Source organism: Macaca mulatta, chromosome 10, assembly GCF_049350105.2.
Source record: "Macaca mulatta isolate MMU2019108-1 chromosome 10, T2T-MMU8v2.0, whole genome shotgun sequence".
In the NCBI taxonomy this organism is placed as follows: domain Eukaryota; kingdom Metazoa; phylum Chordata; class Mammalia; order Primates; family Cercopithecidae; genus Macaca; species Macaca mulatta.
This window is the reverse complement of record NC_133415.1, coordinates 29,586,260-29,604,255: the sequence shown is the minus strand read 5'-3', so window position 1 is coordinate 29,604,255 and position 17,996 is coordinate 29,586,260. Positions and strand designations below refer to the sequence as shown.

The 17,996-nt window shown below is 42.1% G+C and overlaps 1 long non-coding RNA gene across 1 annotated transcript in view; it reads right to left on the bottom strand.

Moving 5' to 3' along the window:
• Positions 1 to 12,391, bottom strand: part of LOC144331918 (uncharacterized) — a 184,348-nt gene extending 171,957 nt beyond the window's left edge. Inside the window, exon 1 of the long non-coding RNA XR_013399515.1 lies at positions 12,080 to 12,391. This is a non-coding gene — a long non-coding RNA (uncharacterized LOC144331918). The remainder of the gene's footprint in view (positions 1 to 12,079) is intronic.
• Between the last annotated feature and the right edge of the window lie 5,605 nt (positions 12,392 to 17,996).

Sequence of the window (17,996 nt, the reverse complement as noted above, 5' to 3'; positions counted from 1 at the left end):
CAATGAATGGAGATCTCATATATCTTTTTTGGTTTTATATTTGTAATAGATTTTTTACTGCAAAGTGTACAAATCAAAGTGCAAAGCCAGATTGTATTTAGTTGTGTGCTGGTGTTAAATATCAGCATTTTAAAAACTTGCCAGGTCCACCCTAAAAGTTGGTAATTTGAATGAAATATCACAAAGTGAACACATGCTGGTAACCACCACCAGGTAAGCAAATTATATTTGTTTTCTTCCTTTCCAAACTTTCTACTTCCTGTTTCTTTTTCTTGCCTTGTTTCACTTGCCAAGACTTTGAGCACAGCCTTGAATTGAAGAGGTGGCAGGAGGCCTCCTTGCCTCATTTTCAGTCTTAGAGGGGGAGCTTTGAGTATTTCACCATTAAATAAAGTATTTATTTGTCAGTTTTCTGTAGCTACCTTTGTCAGACTAAGTTCCCTTTTCCTAGTTTGCTAAGACTGTTTATCATGAATGGTTTTTTAATTGTATCAAGTGTATTTTCCACATCTACTGAAATGTTATTTTGTACTTTTTGTTTATATGGTGATATGGTTTGAATTTGTGTCCCCAACCAAATCTCATGTTGAATTTGTAATCCCCAATGTTGAAGGAGGGGCCGGGTGGGAGGTAACTGGATCGTGGGGGCAGACACCTCCCCCTTGCTCTTCTCATGATGGTGAGTTCTCATGAGATCTGGTTATTTAAAAGTGTTTAGCACTTCCCCCTTCATTCTCTTTCTTCTTCTCTGGTCATGTAAGACGTACCTGCTTCCACTTTGCCTTCTGCCATAACTAAGTTTCCTGAGGCCTCCTCAGTCATGCTTCCTATATATCCTGTGGAACTGTGAGTCAAATAAATGTCTTTTATTTATAAATTACTCAGTCTTGGGTAGTTCTTTATAGCAATATAAAAATGAACTGATACAGAAAATTGGTACCAGGAGTGGTGCATCGCTATAAAGATACCCAATGCAGAAGCAGTTTTGGAACTTGGTAATGGGCAGGGATTGGAACAGTTTGGAGAGCTCAGGAGAAGACAGAAATATGAGGGAAAGTTTGCGGCTTCCTAGAGACTTGTTAAATCGTTGTGACCAAAATGCTGATAGCAACTCTCAGATGAAAATAAGGAACTTATTGAGAAGTGGAGCAAATGTTACTTTTGTTATGCATTTGCAAAGATGTTGGAGGCATTGTGCTCCTGCCTTAGGGATTTGTAGAACTTTGAATTTGAGAGTGATGATTTAGGATATCTGGCGGTAGAATTGTATAAGCAGCAGAACTTTCAAAATGTGGTCTGGCAGCTTCTAGCAGCCTATGCTTACATTCCTGAGCAAAGAAATGACCTGGAACGGGAACTTATATTTAAAAGAAAGGCAGAGTGTAGAAGTTTGAAAAATGTGTAGCCCAGCCATGTGGTAGAAAAGAAAACCCCATTTTCTGGGGAGGAATTCAAGCCAGCTGCAGAAATTTGCATATGTAAAGAGGAGCCAAATGTTAATAGCCAAGATAATAGGGAAAATGCCTGGATATCATTTCAGAGACCTTCATGGCAGCCCCTCCCATCACAGGTCCACAGGCTTAGGAGGGAAGAATGATTTCATAAGCCAAACCCAGGGCCCTGCTGCTCTGCACAACTGCAGGACACTGCTTCCTGCCACCCAGCCACTCCAACTCCAGTCTTGGCTAAAAGACCCCCAGATATGTCTCAAGCCACTGCCCCCATGGGTGCAAGCCATAAACCTTGATGGCTCCCATGTGGTGTTAAGCCTGTAGGTGTGCAGAGCACAGAATTGACGCTTTGGAGCCTCTGCCTAGGTTTCAGAGAATGTATGGAAATGTCTGGATGTCCAGGCAGAAGACTGTTGCAGGAGCAGACTTCTCATGGAGAACTTCTACTAGGGCAGTGTGAAGGGGAAGTGTGGGGTTGGAGCCCCCAGCAGAGTCCCTACTGGGACACTGCCTAATGGAGCTGTGACAAGAGGGCCACTGTCCACCAGACCCCAGAATGGCAAATCCACTGACAACTTGCACTGTGTATCTGGAAAAGCTGCAGGCACCCAATGCAAACCCATGAAAGCAGCTGTGAGGACAGTACTCTGCAGAGGCACAGGAGGTAGAACTGTCCAAGGCCTTGGGAATCTCATTAATTCTAATAATTTTATGTAAATTTTTAATGTACACAGTATATCTACAAATAATGAAAGATTTATTCCTATCCTTGATCTTTTTGCTTCTCTTTTCTCACTGTGCTGACTTGGACTTCAACATATAACAACATATAAAAACCTCAGCTATGGTTGGAGATTTTAGCACTCCCCTCTAAAAACAGTTATGCATAATATGATTGTATACCTAGAAAACCCTAAAGACTCCTCCTAAAAGCTCCTAGAACTTATACAAGAATTCGGCAAAGTTTTTGGATACAAAATTAATGTACACAAATCAGTAGCTCTCCTATATACCAACAGCAACCAAGCTGAGAATCAAATCAACAACGTAACTCCTTTTACAACAGCTGCAAAAAAGTAAAATACCTAACCAAGGAGGTGAAAGACCTCTACAAGGAAAACTACAAAACACTGCTGAAAGAAATCATAGATGACACGAATAGAAACACATCCCGTGCTCACAAATGGGTAGAATTGGTACTATGAAATTGACCATACTGCCAAAAGCAATCAACCAATTCAATGAAATTCCCACCAAAATGCCACTATCATTCTTCACAGAACAACAAAAAAAAAATTCTAAAACTCATATGGAACCAAAAACAGCCTGCAGAGCCAAAGCAAGACTAACCAAAAAGAACAAATGTGGAGGCATCACATTACCTGATTTCATACTATACTATAAGGTCATAGTCACCAAAACAGCAACACACTGGTATAAAAATAGACACACAGACCAATGGAACAGAATAGAGAACCCAGAAATAAACCCAAATATTTACAGCCCACTGATCTTTGACAAGCAAAAAAATACATAAGGTGGAAAAAGAACACCCTATTCAACAAATAGTGATGGGTTAATTAGCAAACCACATGTAGGTGGATGAAACTGGATCCTCATCTCTCACCTTATACAAAAATCAACTCAAAACAGATCAAGGACTTAAATCTAAGACATGCAACTATAAAAATTCTAGAAGACAACATCAGAAAATCTCTTCTAGACCTTGACTTAGGCAAGGATTTCATGACCAAGAACCCAAAAGCAAATGCAATAAAAACAAAGATAAATAGCTGAAACTTAATTAAACTAAAGAGCTTTTGCACAGCAAAAGCAACAGTCAGCAAACAGGCAACTCACAAACTGGCAGAAAATCTTCACAATCTATACATGCAAAAAAGGGCCAATATCTAGAATCTACAACAAATTCAAACAAATTAGCAAGAAACAAACAATCCCATCAAAAAGTGGGCCAAGAACATAAACAAACAATTCTTAAAGAAGATATACAAATGGCGAAAAAACATGAAAAAATGCTCAACATCACTAATGATCAGGGAAATGCAAATCAAAACCACAATCTGATACCACCTTATTCCTGCAAGAATGTCCATAATCCAAAAAATAATAGATATTGTTGTGGATACAATGAACAGGGAATACTTCTACACTGCTAATGGGAATGTAAACTAGTACAACCACTATAGAAAACAATGTGGAGATTCTTTAAAGAACTAAAAGTATTACTACCATTTGATTCAGCAATCCCACTACTGGGTATCTACCCAGAGGAAAAGGAGTCACTTACGAAAAAGATAATTGCTCATGCATGTTTATAGCAACACAGTTCACAATTACAAAAATGTGAAACCAACCCAAAGGCCCATCAATCAATGAGTGGATAAAGAAACTGTTATATATTTATATATATGTGTGTGTATGTGTGTGTGTATAATTGAATACTACTCAGCCATAAAAATGAATGAAATAATGGCATTTGCAGCAACCTGAATGGGATTGGTGATTATTATTCTAAGTGAAGTAACTCAGGAATGGAAAACCAAAATTCTATTTTCTCACTCCTAAGTGAGAGCTAAGCTATGAGGATGCAAAGGCGTAAGAATGACACAATGAACTTCGAGAACTCAGGGGGAAACTACCAAAAACCTATGGAAATAAAAAATTAAAATAAAAAAGAAAGTTATCATGTAAACAAAAGTAGAGGCTACCCAGAATCTAAGCAATACAATTACAGGCTTAGTTATATAAAGGTGTACATTTGTGTATCTTAGTTGTGTAACATTCTCTGTGCCCAGCAAACAAAATGAACATTCTTTTCTTTTTTTTTTTTTTTTGAGACAGGGTCTCCCTCTGTTGCCCAGGCTGGAGTGCAGTGGCATGATCTCGGCTCACTGCAACCTCTGCCTCCCAGGTTCAAGAGATTCTCCTGCCTCAGCCTCCTGAGTAGCTGGGATTATAGGCATGGGCCACCACAGCTGGCTAATTTTTGCGTTTTCAGTACAGACAGGGTTTCACCATATTGGTCAGGCTGGTCTGGAACTCCTGACCTCAGGTGATCTGCCCACCTCGGCCTCCCAAAGTGTTAGGATTACAGGCGTTAGCCACTGCGCCCAACCTGAACGTTCTTTTCGAGCACACTTACAAAAAGTAGTGACCATAATTAGGCTACAAAAAAAGACGTATTACATTACTAAGGATTAATAATATACAAACTGTATGTTGAAAATAATGAAATACTAGAAAATAATAAAAGGATACTTTTTAAAATCTCCTATATCCGAAAATTATGTAACACATTATCCAATAGCTTATGGGTTGCAAATTCATTCATTAAAATATTATATTGTTGGCCAGGCATGGTGGTTCACGCCTCTGATTCCTGTGTTTTGGGAGGCTGAGAGGCAGGAGGATCACTTGAGGCCAGGAATTTGAGACCAGCCTGAGCAACATATCAAGAGCTCATCTCTACAAAAAAAAATTTTTAAACTATTCAGGCATGGTGGTATGCACCTGTAGTTCTAGTTACTGAACAGGCTGAGGCAGGAGGATCACTTGAGCCGAGGGATTCAAGGTTACAGTGAGCTATGGTTGTGCTGCTGCACTCTAGTCTGGGCAACAGAGCAAGACCCTATCTTTAAACATAAATCAGGCCAGGCATTGTCACTCATGCCTGTAATACCAGTACTTTGGGAGGCTGAGGCAGATCAATCATTTGAGGTCAGGAGTTTGAGACCAGCCTGACCAACATGGTGAAACCCCATCTCTACTAAAAATACAAAAAAATTAACCAAGTGTAGTGGCACATGCCTGCAGTCTCAGCTACTTGGGAGGCTGAGGCAGGAGAATCACTTGAACCTGGTAGGTGGAGATTGCAGTGAGCCGAGATTGTACTGCTGCACTCTAGCCTGGGTGATGAGCAAGACTGTCTCAAAAAAGAAAATAAAATAAAAGATCAAAAATTAATATTGACAACCAAATGCTAGTGAAAACACTGCACGTCAATTCTTAGGGCATATTGCAAACAGAAAATTTAATGTTTATTTGAAGAGATATAAAAGGTTAAGCATAAGGAGCTAAACATTCAAATCCAGAAACTACGTAAGGAGCAACAGAGTGAAAAAGAGAAGGTAAGAGACAAATACGCACAGAGAAATAAAGTAAAAATAATGGCAGAAATCAATGATATAGAGAGTTAAAAAGTGCCGATGGTTAGTAAAACCAAGAGCTGGGCCTTTGAAAAGACTAATAAAATATACATCCTCTAAGATTAATAAAGAAAAAATGAGATGTATGTAAAATACAAAACAAAAAAGGGGGAATTACAACAAATAATTTTTTAGAAATTATGTTTTAAATATTATCAATAATTACATGCTAATAAATTTCTAAAACCTATATGCAATAGACAAATTCCTAGCAAGTTATGAAGTGCCATTTTGGTAACAGAAGAAATAGAAAACTTAAATGACAAATAAAGCAATTAAAGACTAGAAATGGTTATCAAAGACATCTCCACTCCTGAAGCCCCAGTCCCAAATAGCTTTACAAAGAAATTCTACTAAATTTGTAATCTTTTACAAGGCGTTCTAAAAAATTTTAAAAGCAAAAACTGCGCACCTTATGAGGTCAGTGTAATCTCAGCTCCAAAGCTATATAAGGATAATACAAGAGAAGAAATGTATTTGGCCTTTCATTTATGAACATTGACGCAGAAATCCTGAATTAAAAATTAACTGAATTACACTGAAACTTTTTAACAGTTGCAATGTGACTAAATCAGGTTTAATCCAGACATGGAAGGAAGGTTCAAACAGAATACCTATGACAAGAGTAACATAAGCTCTGCAGTGTTGCCAAGAACAGTGTAAGAAACAAACTTACCCATCCAAACCCAAAGAATGGGCTCAGAGACCCGGAAGCAAAACTTTTTAATGACGCTGTTCCAAGAGCAGGAGTCTGGTGGGCAGGCACACCAAGCATGGTTCCAACAAGCAATTTATCCCCTATTACAAAGGTCCATCCCCTGGTTCCCCATAGGCTGAGTACTAAGAGGTCACAGTCTTCCCAGTTGTGGGGTAGAGACTTTAGGTGTTTTCTTTAGGGTTGTCCTGTTGCATTTTGTTGCAGCCCATAATGCACTGCTATCCTAGTCAGCTCAGGGACTCTTCAAGTGTTTGACTTATGACCTAAGTAGCTGGGCAAGCTGATAAGAACAGACAAAGCGAGCTATTTTGCTTGCTAGTAAACTTTCATCTTAGGCTAAACTTCTTTGGTCCCGAACCCATGAAGGCAACTAAGGTAGGGGGCCGACAAGCAGGTGTCAGCTACATAAACAGGGGCCTAGTATATCCTATTTCTTCTGTACTTTGCTGACCTAAACCAATTAAAGGCACTTTGTCTTGGAAATGAACCACTGTATACATTATTTCCTTCAACAGAATCAACTCATAAAAATCAATTACATTTTTCTATACTAGTGCAAACCTACTAGAAAGTATGATGTTATTCACAATAGCACCCTAGGAATTAACCTAAGAATATATCCCATCTACTGAAAAATTTTAAACTATTAGTGGACATAGATGATAATCTAAATTAATGGAGAGACAGTGTGTAGTCTTGACTGGGACAACAATATTGTAAATATATCAGTTATCCCCAATTTAGTCTACAAATTAAGTAAATGCGACCAATATTTCAGTTGGATTTTCTAAGAACTCAAATATATCCTGAAAATTTTATGGCCCTCTATCAAGGATAGTTAAATGTGAAATATATATCCAATGAAAAGGTTATATAGCAATAAAAAGGAAATACAGCTACACACGGATGGATCTTCAAAATATGATACTAAAATTCAAAAGCAGGAAAGAGAACGCTACATACTGCGTAATTACATTTGTACAAAGTTCAAAACAGACAATTCTACATTATGTTGTTTAAGGATGCACAATTAAGTGGCAAAATTATTTTTCAAAGGGAAGGAAGAAATAAAACCATCATGAAAGCAGTCATTTCTAAAATGAGAGAAGGGGTTGAGGTTAAAAAGAGGCACACATAGCAGCACTTCTTCACAATCACCAAAAGGTGGAAACAACCCAAATGTCTGTCAACAAATGAATGGATAAACAAAATGTGCATCCACATATTGGAATATTATTCAGCCACAAAAAGGAATGAAATACTCAAACATGTTACAACAGGAATGAATCTGGAAAACATTAACGCTAAATGAAAGAAACCAGGCGTAAGTGGTCATCTGTTGTATGATTCCTTTTCTGTTAAATATCCAGAATTGACAAATCTTTACAGACAGAAACTGGATTAGTGCTTTCCAGGAGGGAGTGAGGATAGGATAAATGGAGAATGCTTACTTAATAGACATGGGTATTCTTCTGGGGTGATGAAAAATTGTGGAACTAGAGAGACTGGGTGGTTGCACAACATTGAGAACGCACAAAATGTTTCACTTTAAAGTGGTTGTGTATTATGTACATTTCACCTCCATTTAAAAAAAAAGTCACAAGGAGGCTTCTGAGGTATCTGCAGTGTTCCATCTCTTTATTTGAATGGTGGTTACACACTAATGTGCTACACAAGTACGTATTTGTTTAACATACTTTCAATGTATTACATCAGGTTTCAACATCATATAGAAGAAAATGCCACAAGTAGCTAACCCAGGTTTGAAAATGAAAAACAAAAGAGAACTTGCCCTACCAGATATTTATTTTTGAGATGGAGTCTCCCTCTGTCGCCCAGGCTGGAGTGCAGTGGCCCAAGCTTGGCTCACTGCAAGCTCTGCCTCCCGGGTTCACGCCATTCTCCTGCCCCAGCCTCCTGAGTAGCTGGGACTACAGGTGCCTGCCACCATGCCCGGCTAATTTTTTTGTATTTTTAATAAAGACGGGGTTTCACCATGTTAGCCAGCATGGTCTCGATCTCCTGACCTCATGATTCGCCCGTCTCAGCCTCACCAAAGTGCTAGGATTACACGGGTGAGCCACTGCGCCCGGCCGCCTTACCAGATATGTAAAATAAAGTACAGTAATTAAAACACTCAGAAATTACCATGCATAGACACATAGACTCATGGACCAGAATAAAGAGCTGAGAGAGAGACTCCTGTGTTTACTGAATTTTTTTTTTCAAGACAGAGTTTTGCTCTTGTCACCCAGGCTGAAGTGCAATAACGCAATCTCAGCTCACTGCAACCTCCGCCTTCTGGGTTGAAGCAATTCTCCTGCCTCAGCTTCCCAAGTAGCTGGATCTACAGGCGTGCACCACTACACCCAATTAATTCCGTATTTTTAGTTGAAATGGGGTTTCACCACATTGGCCAACCGGAATTTAGTATGTATTCAAGCAGGCTCAACAAGTCAATGAGGGAGAGGTTAACTCTTTGATGATGCTGGAAAAACCAGCTTACTTTTGGAGTAACAAAATTTCATGTCTCCCTAACACTTAAACAAAAGTGGACTTCAGACGAATTAATGACTGTGACAAGGAAAACTATAAAAGAAGGGAATGTTAGATAATATTTTTGAGACAGAGAGGGAAGTACAAATCATATCAGTTTAGCACACTACATATAAGGCCTTTTTTCTTCTGATACAAGCTCTCTCTCTGTCACCCAGGCTGAAGTGCAGTGGTGGAATCAAAGCTCACTGCAGCCTCAAACTCCTGGGCTAGCAATCCTCCCACCTCAGCCTCCCAAGTACCCGAGACCACAGGTGCTCACAACCAGGCCCGGCTATTTTAAAATTTTTTTTGTAGAGATGGCATCTTGCTATGTTGCCCAGGCTAGTCTCAAACTCCTGGCCTCAAGCAATTTTCTCAGCCTTCCAAAGTGCTAGAATTACTGGCATGAGCCACCACGCTCAGTCAATAAGAACTTTTTAACAAAGAACAGTATCAACAAAGTTGCCAGATGACAGATTAGGGAAGATTCCTAGGAATGTTTATAATGGACAAGACACTAATAGTAAAATCAACCACAAAAATGAGCTCCAGTAGAAATGTGGACAAAAGCTGTTGAGTTTACACAAAAAGGACGAGGTGGGCAGATCACCAGGTCAGGAGTTGAAGACCAGCCTGGCCAACATGGTGAAATCCTGTCTCTACTAAAAACACAAAAAATTAGCCGGGTGTGGTGGCAGGTGCCTGTAATCCCAACTACTCGAGAGGCTGAGGCAGGAGAATCACTTAAACCTGAGAGGCAAAGGTTGCAGTGAGCCAAGATCACGCCATTGCACTGCAGCCTGGGCAACAGAGCGAGACCCGGTTCCAAAAAAAAGGAATTTCAAACAAGCGTAACGTCTAAAAAGCACATAACTCAGAGACACCAGGGAAATGTGATTTAAAGCCACAATGCACCTGGCAGAAATGAGAACGCTCTAACACCAAGCATTGAGGATGTGAATGTTTAGGGACATTCAATGCAGTTCTGGAGAAAGTCTAGACTGCAGCTGTCTGTTCTGGGGAGCAATCTGGCAGGATTTAGTAAAAATTAAATATATTGTACTCTATGACCTAGCAATGATGTTCCCCAGAATCTACCTAAAACATCCTCACAGACATTCATAAGAGAATATGTGTAAGACATTCATCAAATGATTATGTCCATTACCATAAAGTGGGTAGATGAAGAAGAAATATTTTGGAGTGCTATGCAGCGGTTACAAACAGGCTAGATGCACACTATGGACTGTGAAAATGTGCTAGTACAACAGCAAGAAACAAGATGAGATCTGGAGCACAATACGTGGGTATTCTCTATAATGTCGTTATCTTTTTTATACATTTGTATTCTTTCCCATCTATTTGTTGTGTTTTTATTGTGCTACTTCACCTAGAAAATTTAAAAAAAAAAAAACCGTCTGTTTTTCTTTATTTCTTATATGACCATAACTGGAAAAACTGCCTCTTGAGACTTTCATGTCTGACAATAAACGACTTCCTGAACTACCTCCCAATAAAAACACCCAGGAATGCTGGGCGAAGTAGAGAAACATCTTTTCATAGTCACAGAGGAGCTCATCAGAAAGGACGAAAATCTCCGAAGGCTGAAAACAAAGAAATCATTGAAATCAAGAGAGCCAGGCTGACAGCAATGCTGAGGGTGCGCTAATGACATTTACCAAGCTTGGTTTTCAAAGTCTTAGATTTGAGTGCCCAAGAGAGAAAGGAGAAGGGCCAAACATTAATGAGTAGTGAAGAGTAAGCCCTCCAATAAAACTTGGATTTTTTTTTTTTTTTTTTTTTAAGGAAAGGTCTGTCACCCAGGGTTGGAGTGGCTTGGCCTAAAGGGCGCACTGCAGCCTCGAACTCCCAAGGTTCAAGCAATCCTCCCACCTCAACCTCCGAAGTAGCTGGAACTACAACCGCACACCATTATACCTGGGTAAATCTCTTTTGTAGACATGGGGGTCTCATTTGTCGCTCAGGCTGGTCTCAAACTCCTGGGCTCAAATGACCCTGCCACTTCCATCTCCCAAAGTTCTGGGATTACAAGCATGAAGAACTTGAATTTTTGAAAGGTCTCAGTTGGCTAGAAGAAAATCTGGCCACTAGCAAAGAGAAGTAACAAGAGGAAAAAAAAAAAAAAAGTGCCTCAACCTGGGCTCCAGGAGATGGAAAAAAGTCTTCTCTGAGAATTCATAATGGTGAGCCTGCTGTCCTATGTATTTGGTTTTTTTGTATTTAATCTTACGGTAAACCCCATGTGAACAAGTTAACATAAAATCATCTAAAATTTGGCTGGCCGTGAAGGCTCACACCTGTAATCCAAGCACTTTGGGGAACCTAAGTGGGAGAATCATGAGGTTAAGAGCTCGAGACCATCCTGGCCAACATAGTGAAACCCCATCCCCACTAAAAACAGAAAAATAAGCTGGGTGTGGAGGCAGGCGCCAGTAGTCCCAGCTACTCCGGAGGCTGAGGCAGGAGAATCACTTGAACCCGGGAGGCGGAGGTTGCAGTGAGCTGAGATCACACCACTGCACTCCAGCCTGGGCAACAGAGTGAGACTCTAATAACCACCATCTAAAATGTGTTATACTCTGACCTGGCAGGAATAACGGCAAACTCTATCTGCAGGGATGCAACCTTGCTGTAGTTAGAATCCTTGTGTCCCTTCCAAAACGTATATTGAAACAATCTTCAACGCAGCAATAGTAAAAGGCAGGGCCTTTAGGAGATATTTAGGCAGTCACGGCTCTACCCTCAAGGATGGGACTACTGTCTTATGAAAATGCTGGATGGAACTAGCAAGGCCCTTTATCCCCCTCCTGTCCCTTCCCCCATGTGAGAAAACAGTCTTCAAGGCACCATCACGGAAGCAGAAATGGGGCCCTCACCAGACACTGAATATTCGTGGACATTCCAGCCTCCAGAGCTGTGAGAAATAATTTTTATTTTTTATAAATTACTTGTTCTAAGGTATCTCGTTATAGTAGCAAGTACAGATGAAAGCCCTCAACCAAAATCTTGCAGCATTCCCATAAATAAATTGCTGCTCAAGTTAAGCCCCCAACCCAAAATTAGAAAACATGTTAGAACAAAACTACCATTGTGTCTGGAATTGGCGAGTTTTTGGTCTTACTAACCTCAAAGATGAAGCCATGGACCCTCGCAGTGAGTGTTAGTTTTTAAAGATGGGTGTATCCAGTCTGTTCCTTCTGATGTTCAGACATGTCCAGAGTTTGTTCCTTCTGATGTTCGGACATGTCCAGAGTTTCTTCCTTCTGGTGGGTGCGTGGTCTCACTGACGTCAGGAGTGAAGCTGCAGACCTTCGTGGTGACTGCTACTGCTCATAAAGACAATGTGGACCCAAACAGCGAGCACCAATGAGAGCTACTGTAACTATAAACAGTGAAAGCACACTTCCAAAACACCGACCACGACCCAACCAGGTTGCACCTGGCTAGCGCCAGAAACCTGCTTTTATTGCCTTACCTGGCCCCACCCACATCCTACTGATTGGTCCATTTTACAGAGAGCTGATTGGTCCGCTTTACAGAGAGTTGATTGGTCCGTTTTACAGAGCGCTGATTGGTCCATTTCGACAGGGTGCTGATTGGTGTGTTTACATGCCTTGAGCTTAGACACAGAGTGTTGATTGGTGTATTTACAATCCTTTAGCTAGACATAAAGGTTCTCCAAGTCCCCAGCCCACTCAGGAACCCAGCTGGCCTCACCTAGTGGGTCCTGTACCAGGGCCGCGGGCAAAAGTGCCCGCGAGTCCTTCCCAGGCGCGCGTGTATTCTTCAGCCCTTGCGCGGTGGACGGAACCGGGCCTGTGAAGTAGGGGACAGCGCCCGTAGGGGAGGTTCCGGCCGCGCGGGAGCGCACCGTGGGGCGGTTCAGGATGGCGGGATGCAGGTCCTGAGCCCTGCCGCGCTGGGAGGTGGCTGAGGCCCAGCGAGAATTCGAGCGCGGTGCGGTCAGGCCGGCAGTGCTGGGTGACCCGGCACACTCTCCGCAGGTGCTGGTCCAGGTGCTAAGCACCTCACTGCCTGTGGCGGCGGCGCCTGCGGTCGCTCCGAGTGCGTAGGCCAGCCGGGAGCCCGCGCCCGCCCGTTGCTCACGCTGGCCAGGGAGCGGTGCACGGTTCCCGCCCACAGCCTCTCCCTCTACACCTCCCGGCAAGCAGAGGGAGCCGGCTCCGGCCTCAGCCAGCCCAAAGAGGGACCCCTACACTGGCGGGCTGAAGGGCTCCTCAAGTGCCGCCAGAGTGGACGCGAAGGCTGAGGAGGCACCGATAGTGAGGGTGCTAGCACGTTGTCACCTCTCACCACGAGGAAGAAACAGTACAATGACTTACCCTCAAATGTCAGAAAACTGAAGTGTATCAAAGCATCTCTTGTACCTCGTAAATATATATGCCTATTATGTACCCACAAAAATTAAAAACAAAATTTTTTTAATTTTTAAAAAGAAATCACGGCCGGGCGCGGTGGCTCACGCCTATAATCCCAGCACTTTGGGAGGACGAGGCGGGTGGATCATGGGGTCAGAAGATCGAGACCATCCTGGCTAACACAGTGAAACCCCGTCTCTACTAAAAAATACAAAAAAAAATTAGCCGGGCATGGTGGCGGGCGCCTGTAGTCCCAGCTACTCCGGAGACTGAGGCAGGAAAATGGCGTGAACCCGGGAGACAGAGCTTGCAGAGCCGAGATCGCGTCATTGCACTCCAGCCTGGGCAACAGAGCGAGACTCCGTCTCAAAAAAAAAAAAGAAAAAGAAAAAAAGAAATCACAGTGAATCTGAAGCATAAATAATTTTATTCATTAACTTATTTTAAATTTAGGGGTACATGTACAGGTTTGTTATACAGGTAAACTCATGTCACAGGGGTTTGTGGTACAGATTATTAACACCCAGATATTAAGCCTAGTACCCGTTAGTTATTTTTCCCAATACTTTCTCTCCTCCCACCCTCCACCCTCAAGTAGGCCCCAGTGTCTGTTGTTTCTTCTATGCGTCCATGCGTTCTCATCATTTATCTCACACTTATTAGTAAGAACATAGGTATTTGGTTTTCTGTTACTGCATTAGTTTGCTGAGAATAATGGCCTCCAGCTCCATCCATGTTCCTGCAAAGGACATGATCTCATTCTTTTTTTGTCTGCATAGTATTCCATGATGTATGTATGTTGCATTTTCTTTATTCAGTCTACCATTAATGGGCATTTAGGTTGATTCCAAGTCTTTGCTGTTGTGAATACTGCTGCAGTGAACATACACATACATGTGTCTTTATAGCAGAATGGTTCATATTCCTTTAGGTATATACCCAGTAATGGGATTGTTGGGTCAAATGGTAGTTTGGGTTTTAGGTCTTTGAGAGAGTTGCCACACTGCTTTCCAAAATGGTTGAACTAATTTACACTCTCACCAACAGTGTATAAGCATTCCTTTTTCTCCACAACCTTACCAGCATCTGTTATTTTTTGACTTTTGAACAACAGCCATTCTGACTGGGGTGAGATGGTATCTCACTGTGGTTTTAATTTGCATTTCTCTAATGATCAGTAATTAGATCCCATCTGTCTATTTTTGCTTTTGTTGCCATTGCTTTTGGTGTCTTTGTCATAAAATCTTTTCCTGTTCCTATGTCCAGAATGGTGTTGCTTAGGTTGTCTTGTAGAGTTTTTATTGTTTTTTGGGTTTTACATTTAACTCTAATCCATCTTGAGTTAATTTTTGTGTATGGTATAAGGAAGGGGTCCAGTTTCAATCTTCCACATATGGCTAGCCAGTTATCCCAGCACCATTTATTGAATAGGCAATCATTTCCTCATTGCTTGTTTTTGTCAGTTTTGTGGAAGATGAGATGGTTGTAGATGTGTGGCCTTATTTCTGGGCTCTATATTCTGTTCTATTATTCTGTGTGTCTGTTTTGTACCACTACCATGCTGTTTTGGTTACTGTAGCACTGTAGTATAGTTTGAAGTCAGGTAGCCTGATGCCTCTAGCTTTGTTCTTTTTACTTAGGGATTGCCTTGGCTATTTGGGCCCTTTTTGGTTCTATAGGACTTTTTAAATGATTTTTCTAGTTCCCAAGCAGAAATAATTTTAAAGTTCACACAAAGACACACCATAATAAAAGTTCAGAACATCTAAATAAGCAGAAGATTTTAAAAACCACCTGAGGAAAAAAAGATTACTTATAAAAGAAGACAATTATACTAACAACAGACCTCTCAGTAGCAACAATGTATACCAAAAGGTAGAGTAGAATGTTTTTCAAAATACTGGGAAAAATATCAGTTTCAAATTACATACCCAGCTACGGTGCTCTACTACACGAAGGGCAAAATAAAGACATAACCTTCCCTAAAGAAAGACTGAAGGATGGATATACAGAAAAAGAAAAAACACTAAAGAGTGAGGAGGAACAGTCAGCAGAGAAATTGACGGGTTCATGAGTAAATCTAAAGCACTGGCTACAAACAACAATTATTACTAACACAGGAAGCCAGGCACAAGACAATATTAAAATATTGGTTGGATCACAGTTTGGAGTTAAATCTATCTATGGACAGGAAAAGAGTGGGGATGTTGATTTATTTCAGACTTTAAGTTGCATCCATATTAAAATTGTAAGAGTAACTATTAAAAACATACAAGTAGACTATATAACTTCCTAACTAGTAAAGGAAATAATTCAAGCTGAGATTTTAATTTAAAAAGAAGCAAACTGACGGAAGGAAAATTGTTAACCTTTGGCTCACCATCATTTTTAAACAATAACCCTTCTCTTCCCACACTTTGTGACATGTGACAATATGCTGAAGTGCTTAGGACTTCCTATGTGGAATGATTTCATGTCCTATGTCACCCTTTCCTCAAAATGAAAGGTGTATTTCTGCCCTGGCCCTGCTCCTTCACCCTCTCCGTAGAGACTGTCTGCTCTGTGCCCAGGGCTAAGCAAAGATCAGAAAATGCAGTAAGTCTGTCCCCCACCTGCTCAGCAGTTGCCCACCTACATGAAGAATCCAGGAGCAGGATGGCCAGGACACCCCCAAGAATCAGTACCTGTTGTGTGGGGCAGAATCACACCTGGGTTCTTCCTCCATTGTTAAAGTCATGCATGTGGAAAGTAAAGGAAATATAAAGAAGAAAATGCAAGTCCTACTTGTTAACCCTCCCACACCAGGATTAACCACTATTATCATGTTTTATTCCTGTGGACTTCTTTCTAGGTATAGAGACACAGTGTTTGTGCTATTCCATATCCTTGTATTTTAGTCACAATCACACTATGGGCATTGGTTCACAATATTTAAATGTTCTTAAAGAGCATAATTTTAGTGCTTTGTTTTGGTGCACACATCTTACCCTTCTTTCCTTTTTTTTTTTTTTTTTGAGACGGAGTCTCGCTCTGTCGCCCAGGCTGGGGTGCAGTGGCCGGATCTCAGCTCACTGCAAGCTCCGCCTCCCGGGTTTACGCCATTCTCCGGCCTCAGCCTCCTGAGTAGCTGGGACTACAGGCGCCCGCCACCTCGCCCGGCTAGTGTTTTTTGTATTTTTTAGCAGAGATGGGGTTTCACCGTGTTAGCCAGGATGATCTCAATCTCCCGACCTCGTGATCCGCCCGTCTCGGCCTCCCAAAGTGCTGAGATTACAGGCTTGAGCCACTGCGCCAGGCCTTACTCTTCTTTCTTAAGTGCTTCTCCACCCACCAGCACCATTCAGTCCAGCTTCAGTGCAAACTGCCTCTTATGGCACTAGCGCCATGAAATGGGTCCTGCCACATCTCCTGGGAGAGTCTTGTGTTTTACACGTCTACAGTAGTTCATTTCAGTTTAGATGAATGAAGTTAGTCTTCTGAACACTCATTTATCGCCAGGGTCCCATCTTTACCTTGACTGATGTCGCAGGGGCCTCTTCTTTCTGCATGGCAGAGACGGTCCATGGCCTCTAGGATGGAGGCTCATTCTCACCAGGAGACAGCTTGTAAGTCCCGCACCACCTTGACTGGTTTGGATCACGAGCAGTGAGGCCAAAGTCACCAGTACCATCCCAGTCTCCCCTGGCAGCTGCACACTGAGCAAAACATGCTGCTTCATCACATAAGTGACCCTGGATGTGGATGCCCCAGAGGTGTCTGGATGAGGGGTGCTTAGCTTGGCAGCAGAGGACACACCCCACTGCTGCAGCAGGTTACAGTTGTCCTACCTGCGCTGAGGCTCTCCATCCTGCTAAAGCCCTCACCCACCTCATCCGCCTTGCCCACCTGTTTCCTTGGCAGGTTCCATCCAGCGCTGCCTGGCCAGGAAGAGCATGGCTCACATGAAAGGCAGCAGCCTCCTGTGCGGGTACCTGCAGCTGCTGCCCATGTTCAGTGTAGTGATGCTAGGAATGATCAGCTGCGTCCTGTACCCAGGTAAACTGCTGATTTCAATGTGTTCACACCGATCAACTCCTTTCGTAGAGATCTGTAAGGAGTTTGGGGTTGCTGGGTCTCCCACAGTGCACAGGTTATGGAGGTGCCCCACGGGCTTCCTAGGGAGGTAATGGGCTAGGATTGGGATGCAGCCAAGTCTGGCAGAAACTCTGGATATGGGCAGCAAGAGGGAAAATTCTGAGGAGATAAGTTCCACAGGGAAAAGCAGAGCAGTGCATTTTTTCGTGGCTCAGAACCTTGTTCGTCCTAGAAGGGTCCCAGTGTCTGCCGTTAGTGTGAGATACACTCTACAGGAAGCTTGAGATGAGCTGCTCCCACTGCATCACAAACATCATCACACTGGGCATGCCCTGGGTGCCAGGCACAGGGCTGGGATCTTGAAGATTCTGTCTCTGCTTCTCACAGCCCCAGAAGTGGCTTTCATGGCCTTTCTGAACTCATGAAGCACATTGGAGGGAACGTGAGATAACCCCCAAAGTGGGCCTAACTTCAAGGCTCACATTCTTTCATTAAATGCTATTGAAACATCCCTGTTTAATGAGCTAACAAAATTCTGTGGTCATATCTTATCCACTTTTTTTCTTTTTACTTTCTTTTTCTTTCTTTC